This window comes from Bubalus kerabau, chromosome 10, assembly GCF_029407905.1.
Source record: "Bubalus kerabau isolate K-KA32 ecotype Philippines breed swamp buffalo chromosome 10, PCC_UOA_SB_1v2, whole genome shotgun sequence".
NCBI classification, from domain to species: Eukaryota; Metazoa; Chordata; class Mammalia; order Artiodactyla; family Bovidae; genus Bubalus; species Bubalus kerabau.
Window position 1 is genome coordinate 96,830,181 of NC_073633.1, and position 26,603 is coordinate 96,856,783.

The 26,603-nt window shown below is 41.1% G+C and overlaps 1 long non-coding RNA gene across 6 annotated transcripts in view; it reads right to left on the bottom strand.

Annotated features, from left to right (window-relative positions):
- The window catches only part of LOC129621874 (uncharacterized), a 98,396-nt gene that overhangs the window by 37,638 nt on the left and 34,155 nt on the right, over positions 1-26,603 (bottom strand). For 3 of the 6 annotated variants that reach the window (XR_008699783.1, XR_008699782.1, XR_008699784.1), the window contains exons 3-4: positions 5,703-5,916; positions 3,882-3,972 (exon numbers count right to left, since the gene is read on the bottom strand). This is a non-coding gene — a long non-coding RNA (uncharacterized LOC129621874). Of the gene's footprint in view, positions 1-2,913; positions 3,973-5,702; positions 5,920-12,207; positions 13,409-26,603 lie in introns of those variants that run through there. The other 3 variants (XR_008699781.1, XR_008699780.1, XR_008699779.1) reach the window with 3 other exon arrangements.

The window sequence follows — 26,603 nt, forward strand, 5'->3', positions numbered from 1 at the left end:
AGTTTTGGTTGATGATGAATAATGCTACTATAACTATTCATATACATGCCTTGTCTTTCTGTGGATGTTTTCATCAAGAATCACCATAATCTCACTCCTTTTAAAATTAGTTTTTCCCCATAATTCTAAACTTTTTTGGAATGATCAAAACACAGAGAAAATGACAACACTGGCAAGATTTTAAACGCATGAAAAGTCAGACCTGATGCCTTTTACTCTGCTGAATTCTTTACCTGACTCTTCCTCATTCTGTGTCAAGGAAGGTGTACACAGAGAAATGACACAAGGTCAACTCAAAATGCTAGAAAAGGTTGCCTTTATCAAGGGCTATGTATTTTTTTCTGCCAGGTGTACAATAGTCTAAATAACACAGTAAAAAGACAATTCCGAACACATCATCTTCTCTGGCATCAACTCATTCAATGCCATAGACTTCTTGAGGCAAACAGAACAACAGATTTATTAAGACTTGATTCCCAGTTTAAATAATGTTTAATCTAAGAAATACTCAGCTATAAACCAGTTATCTCAAACAAAATTTTACTACCAACTTATCAGAATGCAGAGCATTTTCCTGGTAGGTAGACTATTCCTCTTACAGGCTGAATGCTGTGTTCCTCCAAAATTAATATGCTGAAGTTCTAACTCCCTAATGTGTTCCTATCTGGATATAAAACTTTGGGGAGGTAATTGGGCTTAGATGGGGTCATGGGGGTGGGGTCCTCATAATCAGATTAGTGCCCTTATAACAAAAGACTAGAGAGATTTCTCTTTTCTCTCTGCCACATGAAGATATAGCAAGGGGGCAGTCATCTGCAAGCTAGGAAGAAGGCCTTTAGCAGAACCCTACCATGTTACCACCCTGATCTAAAACTTACAGCCTCCAGAACCATAGGAAATAAATACCTATTGCTTAAGCTGTACAGTCTATGATATTTAATTATAACAGCCTGTGCTGACTCCCTTCCAGTAACAGAATTTCTTCTTTTCTCAAAACAAGACAAAATAATATAAGCAAAAGTGCAAAAATGAAGATGAATATTATTTTCTCTGTTTCTAGTGTAACCTTTAAGAGATCAGAGAAGATCCAACAAGGTATTTCACTTATTTCTGGTAGCTTGTGGGTGATTTCTCAGAGGTCCCTCTTTCCTAATAAATATGTTATTACAGCATCTTCCACATTAAAGAATGATTTTAACTTACCTTAGTGCCAACATTTCTAATGAGGGCACACATCCCTGAAATTATAATGCAAATCAGTAGGGAAATGTGACTTCCTTCACAAAGTATGTTCGGAATGGTCTTTGAGAAGCATAACCCTTGGTAAATTGATGTGGCCCTGAAATGAGCATCGTCCCACTAGCGTATGTAGATTTATGAGGTCTCTGATAAATGTCCCATGGTTAGCTGCCAGAAGATGCATGAGGAACGAATATGCCATCACCATATGCCTCTTAGGACATTCTGCCTGGTAAGCCCAAACTATGCCAAGCATTATCACAGTAGCCACTTTATGTGTGATAAAACAGAGAAGTAGGTCAAAATTTCTATACAGGGACTGCCCTGGTGGCTCAGTGGTAAAGAATCCGCCTGCCAATGCGGGGGACATGGGTCCAACCCCTGACTGGGAAGATTCCACGTGCTGTAAACTAACTAAGCCTGTGTGCCACAGCTATTGAATCTGTGCTCCAGAGCCCAGGAGCCACAATTATCGAGCCCATGTACTGCAGGTAATGAAGCCATGCGAGCTAGAGCCATGTTCCGCAACAAGAAAAGCTGCTGCAGTAAGAAGCCTATGCGCTACAACTAGACAGCAGCTCCCTCTCTCTGCAGCTAGAGAAAAGCCCATGCAACAACAACGACACAGCACAAACAAAACTAAATAAAAAGAACAGTTTAAAAAAATTCTGTACGACCAAAAGAGTACTTAGAATATTATCAGCAGGCTGTATCTCTGGGAAAACCAATAAACAGCTTAAGGCTGTGGGAATACCTCTTGTAAAGGCATATGACCAGACAGAAAGGATACTGGAAACCTTCAGCCATAACTAGCATGTTTACCTTACACAAACTAATCATTACAGTTACAAAATATAACTGTCGGCATCCAGAGAACATTACTTGGGAAAGTAAAAGTTTTAAAAGGAACTCAATCTGGCTTCCTTTACTATCTTCTTGGATGTCAGAAAAAAATAAATGGCATTCTCTTTATACTCTGTTGGTATAGAAGCATCAGGGGCTTAGGCTATAATGAATGTGAAGTGTTCATAGGATATCAACTTCAAGGAGCCTATTGTTGGAAATACCAGTGTGGAGCTCAGAAGAAAAATCTGGCTGGAGATTTGCAATTGTAGCTCATCAACATAATAATGTCAACTGAAGCCACGGCAATGCATACACCAGTGGAAAGATAATTTTCTGGCTGAGTGGAGAGCCAGGAGAAAACCTTCCTAAGTGTTCAGATATAAAAAAAAAAAAAAACATGCAGAACAAGAGAAGTCTGTGAAGGCTGCTGTCTCAGAAGCCAATGGAAATGAGTATACAGAGGACACTGATGAGCAGGGGCACAACAGCAATGCCAAGTGCTGCAGAAAAGTCATGGGTGAGACACCCTGCAAAGCATCCATTTGATTTAGCATGTAAGAGGTTGTTAGTAATCTTAACCAGACCACAGTAGACTGAGAAGTGGAGACAAGTGGAGAAGAGATACAACCAGTGTGGGTTATTCTTTCAAGATATTTGGAAAGAGAGATGTTGGTAGTGGGAGGAAGAGAGGATATGAATCATCTACTTAGTGATTTATTTAGGTAACTGCAGACTAAAGGGCTTCCCAGGTAGCTCAGGGGCAAAGAATACACCTGCCAATGCGGGAGACACAAGAGACATGGGCTAGATCTCTGGTTTGGGAAGACCCCTAGGGGTAGGAAATGGCAATCTGCTATAGTGTTCTTGCCTGGAAAACCCCATGGAGCCTGGAGGGCTACAGTCCATGGAGTCACAGAGTCGGACATGACTTAGCAACTGAGCACAAGGACTTAGACTAAAAGATATTTGTGTACTAATGAGAAAGAAGTAGAGAGGGAAGGATGCAAGACACATAAAGGAGAGACATTCTTATAAATTTTAGATACTCAGCCAGTAACAAGTTTAAACATGAGTAATCTAGTTCTTTTGAACTGTAGTGTTAGAGAAGACTCTTGAGAGTCCCTTGGACTTTAAGGAGATCCAACCAGTTCATCCTAAAAGAAATCAGTCCTGTGTGTTTATTGGTAGGACTGATGTTGAAGCTGAAACTCCAATACTATGGCCACCTAATACAAAGAACTGACTCATTTGAAAAGACCCTGATGCTGGGAAAGATTGAGGGCAGGAGAAGAAGGGGACGACAGAGGATGAGATGGTTGGATGGCATCACTGACTTAATGGACATGAGTTTGGGTAAACTTCGGGAGTTGGTGATGGACAGGGAGGCCTGGCGTGCTGCAGTCCATGGGGTTGCAAAGAGCTGGACACGACTGAGCAACTGAACTGAACTGAACTGAACTGAATCCAGTTGAACACCTCGCCTTTTAGATGCAGGGATCTTATAGTGCAGAGAGATGAATTTATTTAACTAGTTATGCTACTAATTAGTGGCAGAGACAAGCCTCCATCACAGGTCTTACCACATCACATTCCAGGGCATGCCCCACTATACCACTTCATAGCCTGTAAGCCTGAGGATCTGCCATCATGTGTTGAGATGATGGATTCAGCAATGTCCATAAGATCCGAGGAACACACTCAAAAAAGTCAAAATTCCTGATTCTTGCTACAACCAGGTGATCTAACAGCTTCCCTATATTAAGACAGGTTTCTCTTCATTTTCAAGATCCTCTTACCCCAATTCATTGTAACTGTTTCTTCTTGCTCCTCAGTTTTGCCAAACTTAGGCTCATGACTCTCCCTTGACATCCACCTTTGTCATACACCCTAGGTAAAATTACATCATAAATACAAATTATGTCACATAAATTATAACATTTTGTCATATTCAGATAAAATTTAGGATGCCTAGTTAAACTTGAATTTCCAATGAACAATACATTTTTATTTAGTATAGGAAATATACTGTTCAATTATTGGAACAATATACAAACAGCTCATACAACTCAACAACAAAAAAACACACAATGTCTATTTAGAAGGATTGATGCTAAAGCTGAAACTCCAATACCTTGGCCACCTCATGCAAAGAGTTGACTTATTGGAAAAGACTCTGAGGCTTGGAGGGATTGGGTGCAGGAGGAGAAGGGGACGACAGAGGATGAGATGGCTGAATGGCATCACTGACTCGATGCACATGAGTTTGAGTGAACTCCGGGAGTTGGTGATGGACAGGGAGGCCTGGCGTGCTGCAGTTCATGGGGTTGCAAAGAGTTGGACGCGACTGAGAGACTGAACTGAACTGAAATATACATTCCTCCAACAAAGACATACAGATGACCTACCGGCACATGAAATAATGATCAACGTTCTTAATTTATTTTATGGCCATGCCCCATGGCATGTAGGATCTTAGCTCGCTGACCAGGGATTGAATCCATACCCTCAGCAGTGGAAGTGCAGAGTCTTAACCACTGGACCACCAGGGAATTCCCAGAATTGCTAATTATTAGAGAAATGAAAGTCAAAACTATAGTGAGGCATCACCTCAGACCGGTCAGACTGGCCATCATTAAAAAAGTGTACAAATAACATGCTGGAAGGTTGTGGAGAAAAAGGATCCCTTCCACATGACTGATGGGAATATAAATTGGTGCAGCTTCTATGGAAAACAGCATGGAAGTTCCTCAAAAAACTAAAAATAGAGAGCCATATGATTCAGTAATCCCACTCTTAGGCAAATATTCAGATAAAACTCTAATTTGAAAAGACATAAGCACCCCTCTGTCCAATACTTTGACCACCTGATGCAAAGAACTGACTCATTTGAAAATACCTTGATGCTGGGAAAGATTGAAGGCAGGAGGAGAAGAGGATGACAGAGGATGAGATGTTTGGATGGCCATCACTGACTCGATGGACATGAGTTTGAGTAAACTCCGGAAGTTAGTGATGGATGGGGAGGCCTGGTGTGCTGCAGCCCTTGGGGTTCCAAAGAATCGGACACAACTAAGCAACTGAACTGAACTGACTGATGTTCATAGCAGCATTATTTACAATAGCCAAGACATGGAAACAAATTAAATGTCTATCAACAGATGAATGGATAAAGAAGATGTGAATATATATATATACACACACACATATATGACAATACCAAATGATACCACTCATATGTGGAATCTAAAATATGACATGAACATATCTACAGAACAGAAACAGACTCACAGACACAGAGAAGAGACTTGTGGTTGCCAAGGGGGAAGGGGAGAGGGGGAGGGAAGGATTGGGAGTCTAGGATTAGCAGATGCAAACTGTTACATATGCAATGGGTAAACAAGGTCCTACGGTACAGCATGGGGAACTTTATTCAATATCCTGTGATGAATCACAATAGGATAGAATAATAAAAGAACACACACATATATGTATAACTGAATCACTTTGCTTTACAGCAAAAATCAACACATTGTAAATCAGTATGCTTCAGCGAAACTTTAAAATAATAATAATAATTGGAACAAATTCACTTATGCTAAAAAGTTATTCATGTTTACCTGATATTCAAGTTTGAATGGGCATCCTGGTTGTGGTTTGCTTTTTGTTATTGTTGTTGTTTTTGTTAAATCTGGCAATGTATCCAGGGGCCATGTAGCTGGGTGGACTTCCTCCTTCCCCTCACAGCTACTCTTCATGGTGCAGCCATCAGTTCACAAGGCTGTTCCACAGTCACAACGACCTGAGGCTCCGATTGAGAAACATTCAGAAGCTCTGCTGATATGAAAGTGAATGTTGTTAGGCACTCAGTCATGACCAACTCTTTGAGACTCCAAAGAGTAGCACACCAGGCTGCTCTGTCCATTGGATTGAGTGGATTGTCATGCTCTCCTCTAGGGGGAATCTTCCCGACCCATGGATTGAACCCAGGTCTACAGCCATGAAATTAAAAGATGCTTACTCCTTGGAAGAAAAGTTAGGACCAACCTAGATAGCATATTCAAAAGCAGAGACATTACTTTGCCAACAAAGGTCCGTCTAGTCAAGGCTATGGTTTTTCCAGTGGTCATGTATGGATGTGAGAGTTGGACTGTGAAGAAAGCTGAACGCTGAAGAATTGATGCTTTTGAACTGTGGTGTTGGAGAAGACTCTTGAGAGTCCAATCAGTCCATTCTAAAGGAGATCAGCCCTGGGTGTTCTTTGGAAGGACTGATGCTAAAGCTGAAACTCCAGTACTTTGGCCACCTCATGCGAAGAGTTGACTCATTGGGAAAGACTCTGATGCTGGGAGGGGTTGGGGGCAGGAGGAAGAGGGGACGACAGAGGATGAGATGGCTGGATGGCATCACCGATTCAATGGACGTGAGTTTGAGTGAACTCCGGGAGATGGTGATAGACAGGGAAGCCTGGCGTGCTGCAATTCATGGGGTCGCAAAGTCAGACACGACTGAGCAACTGAACTGAACTGAACTGAACTACAGCATTGTAGGCAGATCCTTTACTGTTTGAGCTACTCAAGTAAGGTGGTGGTTTAGTCGCTAAGTCGTGTCCAACTCTTGCGACCCCATGGACAGTAGCCCACCAGGCTCCTCTGTCCATGGGTTTCTCTAGGCAAGAATACTGGAGTGGGTTGCCATTCCCTTCTCCAGGGAATCCTCCCAACCCAGGAATCAAACCCAGGTCTCCTGCATTGCAGGCAGATTCTTTACCGACTAAGCTACGAGGGAAGTCCACTCGGGTATAGGAGTCCCCAAAAATCTGATAAACCCTAGATCACATATTTGTCTTAACAATGCAGAATTTTTTCTACATTTGCTTCTTATATGTGGTTTCAATAGATATCAACATTTCTTACTATTCTATGAACAAACAACTAATTAATGGCAGATAAAATCTATACAAATGGCAGAGAAGAGAGGAAACTGCCTTGTACTTTAATTTCTCGTCAAATAATCTCCACAAAGCAGATAAGGGGAGATGATCACATTTAATCCCTGCTGATTGGCTGATACACATGGGGTATTTTAGGCAAAAAAATCTACGTTGTATCCTTCTCATCTGGTCTCAGCAGCTCCTGGCATTCACAGTTGCTGACCCAACATGATGCTTTAAATAATAAATACAACAAAATAAGGGCTCAGTTAATTTAAACAAGCCTGCCCTGACCTGTTAATCCAAATATATACTAAGTGCAAATGGGAAAGAGTAGGAGATGTTCATGGTGTTTAGCCTTTAAAAAAAAAAAAAAAAAGCTCATTTTTTCCCCCAGGCATTTTCCCCTGCATTTAAAAGTTAAATTGTGTATTTCAGAGACAAATCGAAGCCATGTGTCTCACTTCTTCCCTCTAACAGCAAACTGCTATGAAAGAGCTCACTGTCATATCAAGGATTTCCAGAATGTCATTTTTATTCCAAATAAGAAAACTATATTTTTTGTCTAAACACATAACAACATCCAGCCTCAAAGGCACATACATATGGTTTTCAACTCACATATCTTGGAAGCAGTAATAATCTATTTTCAGCTGATCAATTTATATTCTTTCTGAAGTTACTTGTCATCAGATCAATGCTGTCAGCAGTTTAACATTTATTAAGAGCCTATTGCATGCCAGGCACGTGCTAGGCTATGTACTTCACAAATATTAGTTCTAACCTCAGTCACCTGGTAGGGACATATTATTAACCTGTTTAATAGATAATGGTATTAAAGTCTCAAGAGGTTGTGTAACATGGGAAGCAAATGAGAGGCTAACACAAGGTCTGCCAACACAGAAGCCCATGGTCTTCCCATCTTCCCAGATGGTAGTACATTACCTACTAAGCTGCTTCTGCTGCTGCTGCTAAGCCACTTCAGTCATGTCCGACTCTGTGCGACCCCATAGACGGCAGCCCATCAGGCTCCACCATCCCTGGGATTCTCCAGGCAAGAACACTGGAGCGGGTTGCCATTTCCTTCTCCAATGCATGAAAGTGAAAAGTGAAAGTGAAAGTGAAGTCGTGTCCGACTCTTAGCGACCCCATGGACTGCAGCCCACCAAGCTCCTCCGTCCATGGGATTTTCCAGGCAAGAGTACTGGAGTGGGGTGCCATTGCCTTCTCTGACCTAAGCTAAACCATCCCTATTTTCTGTAAGTTGATAGTCTTAACAAAAGACTTAGACAAGAGCATATTAACACAGCATTGACTAACCCATATTTAACTCAATGGAGAACAATACACTAAGATGACACATGCATGGATTTCAAAAATCAGTCTTTTACAAGAAATTAGACTGTAAAATTCACAAAAACAAAACACCCAGATTTTCTTTGTTAAAATGACATATATAAATTCTATCTCCAGTGCTTCAGCTTATTGGAGGGCTGGTAGTTATGTGTGGATTATATTTTTTGGTATTATGAGGATATAAAGAAAGTATTAATTTCCAAGTGTTTGCATTACAGAGAGCCAATGAGGAGGAGGGAATACAAACACAGGTTCTGGATTCAGACACTTGGGCTCCAAAACAAGTAATGCTACTTGCTTGCTGATTATTCAATGATGAGCCATTTGCTTACTCAGTACTTCAATGTCCACATTTAAAAAATAGACATAATAATACCTATCTTATAGGACTGTTAGAAGAATTAAATGGGGTTATATTTGGAAAATAATTGGCCTAGTTGCTGCTGCTGTTAAGTCACTTCAGTCATGTCCGACTCTGTGCGACCCCACAGACGGCAGCCCACCAGGCTCCCCCATCCCTGGGATTCTCCAGGCAAGAATACTGGAGTGGGTTGCCATTTCCTTCTCCAATGCATCCAAGTGAAAAGTGAAAGTGAAGTCACTCAGTCATCTCCAACTCTTTGCGACCCCATGGACTGCAGCCTACCAGGCTCCTCCGTCCATGGGATTTTCCAGGCAAGAGTACTGGAGTGGGGTGCCATCGCCTTCTCCAATTGGCCTAGTAGCTGGGTCATAATAAGCATCTTATAAATGGTGGTTGTGGTTGTACTTAAATGATCAAGTAGAAAGCTTTGGCAGTCATACTGAAGTCACAGAGGCCAATGAGGTGCCATTTTCAAATAATTATAGCCCATGAATAGGAAAAGGAGAAAACTAGCTAAGTGCTTGGCAGCAGTGGGAAGAATCAGGGGAAACGGTGACTGTCAGAACTGGCACATGTAAAGACAAAAAGAGCTTGACTCTTTATACAAATTTGCTATGTATAACAAACACATTCTACTTATATTTTGACCATAAGTGAGCTTCTGTATGAATGTTTCATATAGGAAAAAAATAGAACATTAAAGAGAAAATTTTTATTGGATTATGAGAAATAAAAAATTAGGAGATCCAGAAAATTTGTATGGCTTGGCCATTAAAGTATACACTAGTTCATGTGCTTTTTGCCTAAAAGTAATAATTATTACTCATGGGAATCATATATTGCAACTTTAAAGAATGCAAAAGATAAGAAACTGTCTTTATTTTATGTTTGTTTAGTCATAATGGAACTCCACCTTCAAGGAACAAACCTGCATATATCCACTTTAAATTACATTTGTGTTTTCTTAGAGCCAGCAAACTACTGTCCAAATACGGCCCACTGTCTGTTTTTGCAAATAAAGCTTTATTGGAACACAGCCTCATTCATATTTTATATACTGCTTATGGCTGCTTTCGTGCCACAAGGCCCAAGTTGAGGTGCTGTATTAATAAAAGACTGTATGACTCACAAGTCTTAAAATATTTACTCTATGGCCCTTTATAGCAAAAGTAGGCCAACCCCTTTCTTAGAGCTATGAGGTAAGTTTGTCTTAGGCAGCTCGGGCTGCCATAATAAAATACCACATTCCCAGTGGCCTAAACAAAACACATTCATTTTCTCAAGTTCTGGAGGCTGGAAGTCGGGGTGCCAGCATGGTGGGTCTCACGTGTGTTTCCTTGCTGGCTTACAGGAGGCTGCCATCTTGTTCTGTGCTCACGTGACTGGTGGGGGTGTGGTCGGGAAGGAGCTATCTGATGACTCTCAACAATACCAACCCCATCCTATCAGGGTTCCCCCTTATTACTTTATTTAATTTTAATTACCTCCCTAGAGTCCCTGCCTCCAAATACAGCCACTCTGTGGATTACAGCTTCAACATATGAATTTTGGGAAGACGTGATTCAGCCTATAGCGTATATCAAGCCTACAAAACCTGACAGAGTCTAAAATATCCATGGTCTTTCATTCCCCATGGACCTTTCTGTAGGCCTTTCTAAACACATCTGAGAAATAGGTTGAAAACAAAGGATAGCGCAAACCTTCCCCACTGACTCTGTATAAAGAGACGATCCAGAAATCTTACCCCAAATATTAACCTTAGCAAAGTACTTGAGCTTGGAGAAAAATCGAGATGAAACGACTTCTGGAGGGCAGAACAAATTCCTCCCTTTGGTAACTGAAAGACTCCTAGTAATACATTCCCCAGATGGCAGTTTCCATCATGCTGATGCCATTTTATTTTACTGGAGAAAGCAGTGAAAGGATTTAGGGATAATCTGTGACCAAGTGGGGTGAAAAGATTGAAACAGGCATTGATGGGTCAAAGTCAACTTGTAGGCCTCATCATTCTTGCACTATTTACAAAGAGGATATAACTCTATTTCTCCAATAACCGCAGAGTATTTTAAGAGACACTACCTCATTCATCTTCCGAGTGCCCTTTGAAATAAGTGTCCCATATTTTATTTCTATTTTATAAATGGAAAAAACTAAGGCAGAGAGCAGTTATAGGCCTCTCCCCAGAGTGAATCAATCACTAGAAGAACCAAAGATAGAACAATTTTAAGTCCCTTGTTCTTTATGCATTCAACCATGAATTAGTGTATGAAGGACCTCTCCAAAAATAGAAAAGTGTCCTGTGCTCACTGGATAGGTATTTCTCACCCTGTGACCATGGCGTGTATTTCCTGCCAGGCTACCATGGTGGATGACTCTCCCAGTCTGGCGCTTTCAAGGATTCCCTTCTCAATTATAAGCAGAGAAACAAGAACAACAATAGGAAAGAAATGTTAAACCAAAATATCAATAGATTGTGGCCAAATCACCAAAAGTAACACTGGATTGAGCTCCTGGCACCATACTGCGTCATAATAGAAATAGGTTCTAGCACCATCTAGTGGGAGACAAAAGTAACTCATGGATTAGTAAGAGGGTTGTTTGTCATCCTGGGGCTTTCCTGATAGCTCCGTTGGTAAAGAATCTGCCTGCAATGCAGGAGACCCCGGTTCAATTCCTGGGTTGGGAAGACCCACTGGAGAAGGCATAGGCTACCCACTCCAGTATGCTTTGGCTTCTCTCGTGACTCAGCGGGTAAAGAATCCATCAGCAATGCAGGAGACCTGGGTTTGATCCCTGGGTTGGGAAGATTCCCTGGAAAAGGGAAAGGTGACCCACTCCAGCATTCTGGCCTGGAGAATCCCATGGACTTTACAGTCAGACACGACTATAGATTATATAATCCCATGGACTATAGAGTCGGACTCAACTGAGCCACCTTCCCTTTCACTTGTCATTCTGAGGGTTTCTTTCATCCAGAGGTTTGGATTATTTCCAGATTAAAGCTTCTTTGGGTTTACCCCCAAATAAGCAAGTATATCTGTCACTGGAGTCATTGTAGAAGTACACCATCGGTTGGGTTTAGCTACCAATTATAGTTTCTTTCCTAATGACACAAAGTAAAAAGGGCCAGGGCTTGAAGTGGGAGACATGAGTGTAAATCAATTCCACCACCAACTCTTCGGTTTTACACAGATTACTTAATCTCTTCAAGGGCCTATTTCTTCATCAATATAATGAAGTTAATGCCCACCTAAAAGGTCATTGGAGGGATTAAGGGAGGTCTCTAGTTTATTTATATTTCTTTATCCAGTGACTCCACAATTAATGTTTCTCTTTCCCCTAAAAGATTCTCATGATATTCCATATAGCACTATATTAGTTTACATAGCACTATATAGGTTGATACATAATTATAGCAAAAACCACAGACTGGGTTAAAAAGTAGAAATTTATTTTCTCACAGCTTAGGAGGCTGGGAAGTCTGAGATTAAGGCATTCACAGGTTTGCCTTCTTCTGAAGACATGAGACAAAGATGTGATACAGGCCTATCTGGTCGGCACATAGACAGCCATCTTCTTTCTGTGCCTCGATATTATCTGTCCAAATTTCCTCTTCTTTTAAGGAAAATACCATTTGTATTGGATTTGGGACCACCCCAATGACCTCATTTTACTGGTTACATTCTGAGGTGCTAGAGGCTAGCACTTCAACACAATAATGTGTGTGTGCGTGTGTGTGTGTGTGTGTGTGTCTTGGCAAGCTAGATACAGAGGGGCCATGATGAAGCCCAAAGCAAGAACAGTAAGCAGACAGCCATACATTAAGTAAATAGTAGACTCGGGATAAATGTGGGCATACAGTTGCAGATTTTATTTTCTTGGGCTTAATCACAGTGGGCAGTGACTGCCACCATGAAGTTAAAAGATACATGCTCCTTGGAAGAAAAGCTATGACAAACCTAGACAGCATATTCAAAAGCAGAGACATTATTTTGCCAGCAAAGATTCATATAGTCAAAGCTATGGTTTTTCCAGTGGCCATGTACGAATGTGCGAGTTGGATCATAAAGAAGTCTGAGCACCAAAACTGATGCCTTCAAATTGTGGTGCGAGAGAAGATTCTTGAAAGTCCCTTGGACAGCAAGGAGATGAAACCAGTCAATCCTAAAGGAAATCAACCCTGAATATTCATTGGAAGGACTGATGCTGAAGCTCCAATACTTTGGCCATTTGATGTGAAGAGCCAGCTCATTGGAAAAGACCCTGATGCTGGGAAAGATTGAAGGCAGGAGGAGAAGGGGACGACAGAGGACGAGATGGTTGGATGGCATCACTGATTCAATGGACGTGAATCTGAGCAAGCTCTGGAGACAGTAAAAGCCTGGCAGGCGGTAGTAGTTCATGGGGTTGCAGAGAGTCAGACATGACTTAGTGACTGAACAACAACAGGATAAATCCCAGCCCTCAGAAAGTGTGACATAGCCACACTGCCTCCTGAGGGAGGTATGTAGGAAAATGCAACTTTACAGATCAAATGGAAGATCTCATTCACTTCTGTTTCAGAAGAACTGTGAGATGCTTTTCCTCCAGGATCATGGGTTTCTGAGATAAAAGGGACTCTACTAGTAAGTAGAACATAGCTTCGTTAATTACAGCAGTCGCTTCAGGTACCCCTGGCAAAAAAAAAAAAAAAAAAGAAGGTGGAATCGAGACATTGTTACAAATAAAAAAATTTGTTCCATCCCTTAAATGGATTCAATCAATGATTCCGGAGTTATAACGTTCCCTAGCAGAGTTAAACCAACTCTGGGAAACTCCATTTCAGTATTAAGCTGACTCAGGAAGGGCTTTTTGTACTTCCTAGCTAATCTGTAGTAAAATTGAAAATTTTCAGCTGCCTAAAAAACTGCACTCTCCATTTTTCATTCTAAAAAAAAAATTGTGTCTGCCAGCATTTTCAAAATGTATTCTGTGAGGTGCACATATGTTAATATAAGTGTATCAAAGGTTGTCCACCTCGTCGCTCTCCTATTAAGATTTCCCTTTACAATCTCCCACACAGCCAGCTTCTGCGCTTGAGGTTTGGAGAGGACAGAATTGCAATGCTTCCCCTGCCTGCTGTTCTGTGACTCTAACACTGCTCTCTCCTTCCAGTCTCTTCACCACAGTTATTCCCATGCTTGGTATCCAGTCTTTCTCTGCTTCGGACAAAATGAAAAGTCATAATGATAAAACACAAACAGGAACTTCAGAATCCCAAGCAACTGCACTCTCTAGGTATCATTATCATTATTCCCTCCATTTATGTTTTAAGGGACTCTTTGAGCTGACTTCCTAAAAAGGAGAAAACTCAGTGCAAAAAACAGCACTATCAAGCAGTGCCAGGTTTTGCCAGGCCTTCCTGTGAAAGATCAGCTGTGAATCTGGTAGAATGGCATATCAAAGTCCATTGCAAAGGTGGCTTGTTATAGATTTACCCCAGGGTCTCATCATCAATTTTAAATGCATGTGCTGAGTGGCCATGCATATCCATATACAGCGTTTCATTATGGGTACTCAGCAGGTGCCCTGATTTACCTCCAGTTTCAACACAGCATTCACCTAACACATTTCTTTGGTTCTTTTATCCTCTTTATTCCACTTGACAGCTGTGTCTTTCCTTTCCCTGAAGATGACAGCTTCCCACTATACAAACATTACTGGCTTTACACCCAAACATCACTGCTTTTACACTCAGCACGTAGATCCTGGTTTCTAATGCCCTCCACCAATTTCAGAAGCTGGGACACATTCTAGGTCTGAGACAGGGAGTATATAAGATGAGTATATAAGATAAGTATATACAGGGAGTATATATTTCTGGAGCCTCCTGAAATGCCAGAAAGTAAGGAAATACCCAAAGGGGAAAAAAAAAAACAACAACTCTTTTTTAATTTTTAAAATGGATGAAGTCTGTCAAGGAACAAAGAAACCAACCTGAAAGATCTCTGGGGGCCAAATGTGGGACAATTTGAGCAACAAAATAAAAAACCTAGGATTGGATTCTAAGACAAAGTATAAAATAAATGTGGGCTTCCACAGTGGTTTAGTGGTAAAGAATCCTCCTGCCAATGCAGAAGACACAGGTTCTATCCCTGGGTCAGGAAGACACCTTGGAGTGGGAAATGGCAATCCCTTCCACTGTTCTTGCCTGGGAATTTCCATGGACAGAGGAGCCTGGCAGGCTCTAATCCACACAGTTGCAAAGAGTTGGACAGAACTTACTGACTAAACAACAGCAACATAAACACATATGGATCTATCTTGATATAAATCAATGATTAAATATATGCAGGAGAAGAGACAAATTTGTCATAAAGAAAACAACAAATAATGTATATAGGTACCCACCCCCTTGCTATGGACTAAATATCTGTGTCTCCCCAAAACTCATATGTTGAAATCTTAGCCCCCAAAGTGATGGTAATAGGATGTGGGGCTTTGGAAGGGATTAATTGGTGCCTTCATGAGTGTGATAGTGCCCTTACAAAAGAGATTCCAGAGAGCTCTCCCTTCTCTCTACCATTTGAGGATACAACAGGAAAATAGCTGTATATGAACCCAGAATCAAGCTCTCCCTAGACCCTAATCTGTCAGCACCTTGATCTTGGACTTTCCAGCATCTAGAACCATGAGAAATAAATCCCTGTTGTTTATAAGCCATGCGCCCTATGGTATTCTGTTACAGCAGCCTGAACAGACTAAGCAACCCTTCCCAAAAGTAGAGACGAATCTTCCCACCCTGCTCTGAATGTGAGCTGGGTTTATGACTCACTTCCAAAGAATGGAGTATGGAAAGGTAAACGTAGAGTGGAGAAACCTGACAAAGACTGCTTTAAGCAAGTGATCAAGGTCAGTATTCCTGGTGATAAGTCACGTTGATACCAAGTACTCCCCCACATGTGCCATGAGAAAGGTGTATTACCTCTGATATTGTCTCCCACACACACAATCCCAATCATAAGAGAAATACCAGACAAACCTAACCTGAAGAACATTTTATAAAATACCTGGACCATTCTCTCTAAAACTGCCAAGGTCATAGAAAACAAGAATGAGACCGTTACAGAGCAGAGAAGACTAAAAAGATGTGACAGCGAAATGCAGAGTGGTGTCCTGGATTGGACACTGGTACAGAGAAAGGACCTCAGTAGACAAAATCTGAATAAAGTCTGAAGTTCATTTAAGAGTAAAATTAGTGTTAGTTTCTTAGTTTTGGTCCTCGGTCCATTGGCTGTGTGAAATGCTGACTTTAGGGGAAACTGAGTAAAAGACATTTCCCTGTATAATCTCTGCAACTTTTCTATAAATCTAAAATCACTTTAAACTAAAAAAAAAAACAAAACAATCTTTATAAGTTAAAACACAAAAATAATTTCTGTGTTTCAACATTTTGCTCATCTGTGACTTTAGTTTATCACTACAGAAACTTCCTTTAGGAAAATGTAGTTAAAGGGAGACAAATGAAAAAAATAACCAAAATGAAGATAGCAATAATTTTTGGAGACGGAAGCATGCTCATCTCTGTATAAATGCTTGCATGCACACGTGCGAAGTAGCTTCAGTTGTCTTCAACTTCACCACCCTGTGGACTCTAGACCACCAGATTCCTCTGCCCATGGGGTTCTCCAGGTCCGAATACTGAAGTGGGTTGCCATGCCCTCCTCCAGGGAATCTTCCCAACGCAGGCATTGAACCCACATCTCTTACATCTCCTACATTGGCAGGAGGGTGCTTTACCACTAGCACTACCCAGGAAGGCCTCACCTCTATAAATTGAGACATAATTCACAAGCTGTAAAACAATAGTTTTAAAGTTGGTTTTTAGCAAAGTTACAAAGTTGTGCAACTACCATCCAATTCCAGAAAATCCCTTTAAGGTCACAAAAATTTACACCTGCTTTTTTTTTCCCATGACTTTTATAATCTAGGCTCTTACATTTAGGTCTTACATCCACTTCTGGGCTGCCTGCCGTCTATGGGGTCGCACGGAGGCGGACACGACTGAAGCGACTTAGCAGCAGCAGCAACAGTGCATTTTTGTATACGGCATGAGGCAAGGGTCCTCTAAAATATGGTTTTTTACTTGTTTATGTTGACTAAAAATAAATGTTTAAAAATAAATAAATAAAATAGAAAAATATATATACTTACAACTTGAAAGTAGGGAGTAATTTTATTTGGTGGGAATGTTTAGGACTCCAAGCCCAGGAGACAGCATCTCAGGAGCTCTGAGAAAACTGCTCCAAGGAGGCACGAAGGGGAGTCAGGCTATGTGTAAGTTAGCAACAAAGGGAGCCAGCAGTCTGAACATTGAAGATCAGATATCAAGTTTAGGAAGTTAGCATTCTCTGTATGGGAAGATGCAAGCCTCCGGGCTCACTGACTTCATTCTTTTCACATGCACCAAGCTATCTGGAGCCAAATCCTGTTTCCTTCTTCGCTTTAAGGAGTGGCAAATGGCTGCTTCTTGCATTGCCCCAGCTCCCTGGCAATCACTGTCCAGGAGTGACAGCCTCTGTTGGCCCATAGTTTTGGGAGCTCTCATTCTCATTTGGAGGCCAGAAATTGATGGTGGTGGTGACATTTCTCGCTTATTGATATGGTAGGAAATATTTCACATTTCACACTTATGTAGCATCAAAAACATTCTTCTTAGAAACTGAAATGCCAAGGTTGAAATGTCAGGCCCAGCAGTCACTAGTGTTAAGGTATTTTCCTTTCCTAGGCGTCCATCTTCTCACCAGCATTGTGAGGGAACTGATCATCCTCTGGGGAACTTATTTCAATTTTAATTGGGATTTTATAACCACCAAAATTGTTGTTACTTACAGAGTACATGTGGGTTCATTATGCTACTCTCTGAATTTAATATATTGAAAAAAATTTAAGGAAGAAAACTGATACTCAGAATTGCCAATATTTTAGGCTGTCAAGTAAAAACATATTTTAAAAAGACTACCATCTCTTATGGACTTCCCTGGTGGCTAAGAGCTAAGGAATCCACCTGCAATGCAGGAGACACAGGAGATGTGAGTTTGATCCTTGGGTCAGGACAATCCCAGGGAGGAGGGCATGGCAACCCACTCCCATATTCTTGCCTGGAGAATCCCATGGACAAAGGAGCCTGGCAGACAGCAGTCCAGGGGGTCGCAAAAAGTCAGACACAACTGAAGCGACTGAGCGCACATGCATGCAACATCTATTATAATTATAATTTCATAAAAGAATGGTTTATACCAAATAGTAAAGAAAATACCATCTTTACATAAAGTAAGTTTTTTTTTAATTGAGGAAAAAAATACCTTCATAAAAACTCACTGCCCTGTCCTTATATTTTTGACTTGGCCATGGACCAGTACTTATTCCTACCCTAGTGTTTGGGAAGCACTGAATCAGATTATAATTCTGCGGAATTAGAACCACATAGGCTCAGGCATATGATTCAGTAAACTTTTGATAAACCCAGAGAACAATAATAAGTGGGAGGAACCAGATGTTCTCAGGTAGAATCCCATTGATGTCAAACTCTCAATAAACCAAAGAGTTTTGACCTGAAGAGCACTAAGCTTCAGCTTTATTCACAATATAGTAAAAATTTCATGAAGCACTCATGACTACAGATTAAATGAAAATAACTGTGAGGTAGGGGAGAGTGAAAAGGTAACTGTCACATCCTTTGAGTTTTTATTAGTTTTATTGTGGAAATTATGGATAGACTCAGATGCAGTATAGTAAGTTTTAATTCCATATTGTTAATTGAACACTAATAAGAATTCTAGCAATATACAAAAGTAAAATCCAGCAGTAGAGATCATTCATTTGTAAGAGTCAATATGCCAGAACTCCTCATGTTATAGAAACTGCCATAATGTAATAATGCTGATTTATGACTGTTTTGAGGAAGCAGAATTATAATTTCCAAAACAAAAAATTTAAAAAGAACCTGGATTTTTCTCTTCTTGTCTGTGGCCTCCTAATGATCTCAGGATCAATAATAAGTTAGAGTTACCACTGGCTCAATAAAATTTAGACTTTTTCCAAACAAGATGATGGTAAGTTTCACAAATTCTGCAAAAGTAAAGTTGAACATCATAGACAGATCACTTGAACTCAAGAACAAAATGGACCTTAAATCAGTACAACTTTGAACTTGTCGTACCTTTCTTTATATCAATAGCATTTAGCATCAGTTATATATTTCTTTCCCCATATAATATATATATGTGTATGTATATACACACACACACATATATATAGGCCTATATATATATATATATATATATAGGCCTTCCCTTGTAGCTCAGTGGGTAAAGAATCTGCCTGCAATGCAGGAGACCCAGGTTCAGTCCCTGGGTTGGGAAGATCCCCTGGAGAAGGAAATGGCAACCCACTCCAGAATTCTTGCCTGGAGAGTTCCATGAACAGAGGAGCCTCGTGGGCTATAGTTCATGGAGCCGCAAAGAGCTGGACACGACTGAGCAACTGAGCACACACGACTGAGCACTCATATATTTCCTAAATAATTCTCTGGACTTTCATATTATCCCTTCCATCACATCTCTTTGGATTATCAGTCTTATAATCTTTAATCAGGAATCCTGAATTTACAAAATGCTTATTCATGGATGGTGATTCCTTAGTGTAAGCTCACAAAATCAGTCAGTTGTGTTGCATACATTTTATAGCTGAGAATTCTGAATTATTGAAAATTTCAATGAGATGGCTTTACTCAACTTCCTCCCTTGTCCTATCCCTGTACACCACTTCCAGCCAGCTGTCTTTTACTAGAGCTTAGGTCACTTGTAATTAATTATTCAAGAAATATTTATTGGGTACCTACCAAGTGCTAGGCATTGTTTGTGTTCTTTGGGTTCAGCAGTGAATAACAACAATAAAATATGGGAGAGGCACCTGCACAGATGGAGCTTACAGTCAAGGGGGCAGACAGACAATAAACAAAAGAAACTAAATGTACACAGATACTTGGGCTTCACAGGTGGCTCAGTGATAAAGAATTCACCGGCCAGTGCAGGAGACACAGGAGACGCAAGTTTGATTCCTGGGTCAGGAAGATGCTCTGGAGGAAGAAATGGAAACCCAGCCCAGTATTCTTGCCTGGGAAATTCCATGGCCAGAGAAGCCTGGCAGGCTGCAGTCCGTGGGGTCACAAAGAGTCAGACATGACTGAGCAACTGAGCATGAGGGCACACAGTGTACCTTCAGTGAAATGTGGGAGTCATGTGACGTGCTATGTGCGGATTGAGAAGAGGCTGATATGACAGAAGGTAACTGAAAGAGAGGTACACCTCTCAAAGGGGTGGTCAAAGGAGGCCTCTCAAAAAGCATTGAGCCAATACTCGATTGGCTCTTTGTGACCCCGTGGACTGTAGCCTACCAGGCTCCTCCATCCGTGGGATTTTCCAGGCAAGAATACTGGAGAGGGTTGCCATTTCCTTCTCCAGGGGATCTTCCTGATCCAGGGATTGAACCCAGGTCTTCCAGATTGCAGGCAGATACTTTACCCTCAGAGCCAGGAGAGAAGCCCTTAATAGTTGATTGTCAAGAAAGACAGAGCCATTTAAAGGTCAGGGAAGGTGAGAAACCAGTAAGTACAAAGGCCTGGAGGCTGGAAGGAGTTCAGCAAGTTCAAAGAAGAGAGGAAATCCCACGTGTCTGATAAAGTGGAAGAAGCTGAGGGCCATGAACACTCAGAGCCAGGTCAAGCAGAACCTCAACCTACATGATAAGCAGTTGGAAATGGGAAGACATGGGAGGGTTTTAAGTCTAGAGAAGAGAATCAATCCATCTTTAGGGGAACACAATCAGTAACTCATATAACTTATCACTAATTTAGCCTTCTGGATAGCCCTACTGTGACCTCATGTTCTCTATTTGGTTCATTGGCTTTTCTCTTATACCCTAATACAGGTTCACATCTTGTACTTTTACAGAAAATTTGTCTCTATGTAACCTGATTTTCCAAAAAGATGAAGAGGGGATAATTTGAAAGTTCAGAGAATCATCCAGAAAATATATAACTGACACTAAATGCTAATGCTGTAAAGAACTTTAGGATAGGGCCCAAGTTGTACCGGTTTAATGTCCAATCCATTCTTGAATGCAGAATGATATATAGAGCAGAAAATGTTCAACTTTACTTTTATGGAATTAATGAATCTTACCATCATCTTGCTTGGAAAAAAGATCTAAAATATATTGGGCTAGTACAGACTCTAATTGGCTATTGGTTTAAAAATTATTAGGAGGCCAAAGAAAAGAAAGGTATGACTCTCAGATCCTCCAGGAAATACTTTAAATATGGGATCCCTTCATTAATTTTTCTAGCCCACTGAAGGCTGGAGTCATGCCAACTAAGTTCCCATCATTCAGCTGGTGCCCTGTAACTGTGGACAAGATCCTACCTTGCTGGACCACTTTGACATTGACTGGCAACCGAATTGTCAAGTGCTATAAATAGAATGTTCCCTTACTTGGTTGGATATCTCCCGCATTTGTTTAGAATAATTCTGAAATAGCAATTCCCCACCCATCCATTCATCCCCATGAAAGGTTGGGGTTTTAGGTGGTGGTTTAGTCTCTAAGTCATGTCTGACTCTTGTGACCCCTTGGACTATAGCCCGCCAGGTTCCTCTGTCCATGGGATTTTCCAGGCCAAGAATACTGGAGTGGGTTGCCATTTCCTTCTCCAACGTGTTAAAGTGGAAAGTGAAACGGAACTCACTCAATCGTGTCCGACTCTTAGTGACCCCATGGACTGCAGCCCACCAGGTTCTGCTGTCCATGGGATTTTCCAGGCAAGAGTACTGGAGTGGGGTACCATTGCCTTCTCTGCAAGAATCCCTTAAATAAGCTCAATTACTGATGCTTTCCCAAAGCTTATAACATTCTGCCCTAGAAATTTAGCATCATCTAAGTGAATGGTTATTGTAACTGTCCAGTATTTTGATGCAGAAGTAATGGCAATACTGTAATTATTCCATTTTACTGAATTCCAACATTTGAACATACAAAAATAGTATTTTATTCAATAAATATAATATTCAAATCAGAAGTTATTCCTAAATGTTAAGTACCAAGAACAAATATCAAAGCATTAATTCATTAGCAGTGACCTTATCAATCAAAGATGAGGTTTCTGAGGTCAGGGTTGAAGTATTTTGTCAGTAAATAATATGTACATGGGTCCACAGATCACACCCTCCCTGATCATGCCAGAGTCTCTCTGCATGGAATATTTAAAGGGTCGGGGTTGGGGGCAGGTGTCTAATCAAAGGTCTAGAGTGAGCTAATCAGCTTCATCTCATCACCATTGTGTCTTGTCAGTAAAAAAGGTACAATTTACTCATCTTCTGAAAGATGGTAAGTTGGGAAACTTCTCTGGAATTCAAATTTTTGTTAGAAAATTTGTCCTTCCAGGGCAAGAATAGAGATGCAGAAGGAGAGGGTGGAATGAACTGAGAGAGTAGCATTAACATATATAGACGACCTTGTATAAAATAGATGGCTAGTGGGAAGCTGCTATATAACAAAGGGGACCCAGCCCGGCACTTTTTGATGACCTAGAGGGGCGAGAGGAAAACTCAAGAGGGTCAGGATATGTGTACATGGCCGATTCACAATGTTGTACAATAGAAACCAACACAACTCTGTAAAGCAACTATCCTCCAGTTAAAAGTAAAATAAAATTTGTCTTTCAGTTTTCCTCCCCAACCACTCTGCCTTCCCCCTTCTGAGTTTTGCTGAAGCAACAACACAGTGCCAAGAAGTGTACACTACCACAGAGAGAACAGACAGAACTCGTCCAGGCAAACTGGACGAGTGTCTGTCAAAGTGTGACCGCTTCAGAATCACATTTGTGAAATGGTTCCCAAGTGCCATCTGAGACCAACTGAGTCAATCAGAGTTCTGAGGATGGGATCAGGTTGGCTGTATTTTGGGGAGATGGGCTTCAGGAAGTTAATCTTACTGACTCTTGTTGTTGTTTGGTCGCCTAGTCGTATCCAAATTTTTGCAAGGCCATGACCTGCAACTCTCCAGGCTTCCCTGTCCTTCACCATCTCCTGGAGTTTACTCAGACTCATGTCCATTGAGTCAGTGATGCCATCAAACCATCTCATCCTCTGTTGCCCCCTTCTCCTTCTGTCTGCAAACTTTCCCAGCATCAGGGTCTTTTCCAATGAACCGGCTCTTCACACCAGGTGGCCAAAGTATTGGAGCTTCAGCTTCAGTCCTTCCAATGACTATCTGGGGTTAATTTCCTTTAGGATTCACTGGTTGGATCTCCTGGCAGTCCAAAGGGACTCTCAAGAGTCTTTTCCAATGCATCATTTCTTCGGCACTTAGCCTTTTTTATGGTCCAACTCTCACATCCATACATGATTCCTGGAAAAACCATGGCTTTGACTATATGGACCTTGGTCGGGAAAATGATGTCTCTGCTTTTGAATACGCTGTTTAACTTAGAGCAAGGATTCTTACCGTCAAAGTTGCTTGAGGTGGCATAGTCTGGGAGAGGCCATTATGGGGTATGATGAAAGAAGTAAGGGTAAGAGAGAGAATCTACTAGAAATAAGATGCATGGCCTTTAGGGCCATAAACTGAATAACTAAGGAGGGGATGTGTATTGGGTCATTAGTGACACCAGTGCAAAAAGCTACACAGAAAGAATTCTTCAAGGAGAACAGCAAACACAAAAAGGATTCTCTGTTCAGAGTGAGGCTAAAGCCAGGTAGAATGACCTTGCTCAGAGTAGCCACACTGGCTATCACTGAAGACCTCCTCTCTGATTTGAAAGCAGAAACTACAGCAAAGAAGCATGTGCTTCTACAACGATATTGCCTATCATACAGACAAGGTGCGAGGATATGAGGAGTTTAATTTTTCAGTGTGTATTAATAATTTACCTACTCATTAGGTTTATGAAAGAGGATTAATCCCTGATTGGAGCAGAGCAACTGCAAGGCAAATTATCAAAATAACAGATGGAAATGTCTTTCTTGACTTTAAAAGATAAAATTGGCAGCTCCAGATCCTTACGTGTCTAGGATGAGAAAAGAATAGAGAAGTTTTACTCTTGAAGAACTGGGAAGTATCACTGCTTTGAAATATTCAAGGAAAGATTAGATACTTTTTGTGCTGAAGTAGGGTTTAATACAGATGCTGGGAAGAAAGAATATTTTTAAAATACATCTGTTTATCTGGCAAAGGATATTGAAAATGATGGAGACTGTGCCTGGGTGGGATCAGGGGCATATGAGACATTTCGGCACCTTCCTATCCATTTTGCTATGAACCTGAAACTATTTTGAAAAAAAAAAAGAAAATAATTGAGAGAGTAGCACTGACATATATACACCACCATATGCAAAATACAGAGCTAGTGGGAAGCTGCTGCCTAACACAGGGAGCTCAGCTCCATGCGCTGTGACGACTTGCAGGGCTGGGATGCAGGTGATGGGAAGAAGGAAGGCTCACAAGGGAGGGGAGACATATATATACACATATGGGATATATATTAATATACATATGGGATATATATATACACACTTATAGCTGATTTACATCATTGTACAGCAGAAACTAATAACAACATTGTAAAGCAATCAACCTCCAGTTTAAAAAAAAAAAATCATAGGATAAACCATCATGGAAGAATACATCAAGGAGATCCAACCAGTCCATCCTATAGGAAATCAGTCCCAAGTGTTCATTGGAAGGACTGATGTTGAAGCTGAAACTCCAATACTTTGGCCACCTGATGCGAAGAACTGACTCATTTGAAAAGACCCTGATGCTGGGAAAGATTGAGGGCAGGAGGAGAAGGGAATGACAGAGGATGAGATGGTTGGATGGCATCACCAACTCAATGGACATGAGTTTGAGTAAACTCCGGGAGTTGGTGATGGACAGGGAGGCCTGGTGTGCTGCAGTCCATGGGGTCACAAAGAGTCAGACACGACTGAGTGACTGAACTGAACTGATATTGGGTTGGCCAAAAACTATTCATTTTCAACCTGAATGAACTTTTTGGGCAACTATGAATGAACTTTTTGGCCAACCCTGAATGAATTTTTTGGCCAACCAAATAGATATGTTTCTGTGTATTGACAGAACAAGTCCTATACCCAGCATGTGAGGCCACCAAATTGCTGGTCACGACTGATGCCCTATTTGGTAAGAAGACCACAGCAGTGCATGGGTGTAGCAGAACCTTTCTGTAAATTAACTTTTGAAAACTCTATTTTATACAGCTTCAGTCTCTCGAAATCTTCCAGATTTAATAAATAAATAAAGGTTTCTTTCAAAAACCCACCTTTGAAATTTTAAACTGGTGTACTGGGGAAGAACAAAGTTTTCCAAGTACAAAAATAAATGATAACAAACACGATTGCGTCTAAGATTTTATCTTCCCTTTCCATGCCATCCCAAATATTACCAAACACTTTTAAAGCATTCTGAACAATGGCCCAGCCCTTTTTTAGATTCTGGGCTCTCTTTGCTGATTTATGTCCGACCATATTACCGATTCAAAAGAAAAAATCAAAATAACTCTTTGAAAAATGCCTGGCTCCATTGATTTTTGTGGAGAGGCTCTTGCTTGGCTGAATTTAATTTAAATGTAGTTCTTTGTTATTGCTTCAAGAGGACGACAGTCATTTCTAACAAGCACAAATTATTCAGAGCATGACCCTCAATGCTGTATTTCAAATAGCAAAAGAAAACAAGCCATCCTCTCACCCACTCCGCCTTGCAGGAAGAGAAGCTGTGTGAAAGGAACTGCAAAAGGACAACCTGACCCAGAGAGAGTCGCCCTCACCGGGGCCCTCCTCCCGGCTTTAGTGGGTCTCTGGATGGGCCAGTTGCACAAATACAAGAAGATCAGGCCCGGCATCCTGGAAGGGGGAGGGGCTTGGTATCACCCTCCTTGGATTGCCGTTTGCCAAGTTCTAGTTAACCCAGTTACAGTAAAGCCATTGTGGAGTCTTTAGTGGAGCAAGCCTCGAATCTACATGGCATTCACGATTGTTGATGGCCATGGCCACAGCCAGTAACTGCAATTTAGTGGCTTACACATTATCATGAAAGGGGGCGGGCAAAGGCTCAAGAGCAGTGGGTTTTTACAGCAATAGGAAACAGGACACATTTTGTGCGGCCGCCAACTCCTTTGCATTTCTGAGGATGAAATGCCCCCTAGATCAAAGTGACAAAGTGGTTAGGATATTCACGGGACAGAAGACAAAAGGAGTTCATCCACTGCCAAAAAACAGCCTTCTGTTAAGTGTTTAGAAGTTTAATAACAGTACTTACATGAGAAGCAGAATGCAGGAGGGTAACTTGAAAGTGTGCGGTTTAATAGAAACTGGTTGTTCTTCACGACACAGGCAATCCAGGAGACTCACCCTCATTCACTCACTCACCTGGCAGACATATATTGAGCATCTACTCTACAGGGCCGGTGCCAGGTGGCGCAAAGGGTATAGAAATGCGCATAACCAAAGCATCTACCTTTAAGGAAGCTGCAGACCTATGTAACAATTATGTAATAATAGAATACGTATTTATATACATAAAGCAAGCATACACAAATCATCAGACACTGTATAGGTGTCAGGTCACCTCTACAGTACTTGCAAAAGAAAGGGAACAAAAGCTGAATTTGTGATCTTACCCAACCCCCTCCTCAAGAGAATAAAAGAATTGTGGTTAAAGGGGAAAGGAGAGAGAGACAACTGCTTTGGAGGATCTGTTAGTATTTGGAGTATATTCCCAGTCCACATGCCCCTACCCTGCCACTGGAACATGGTA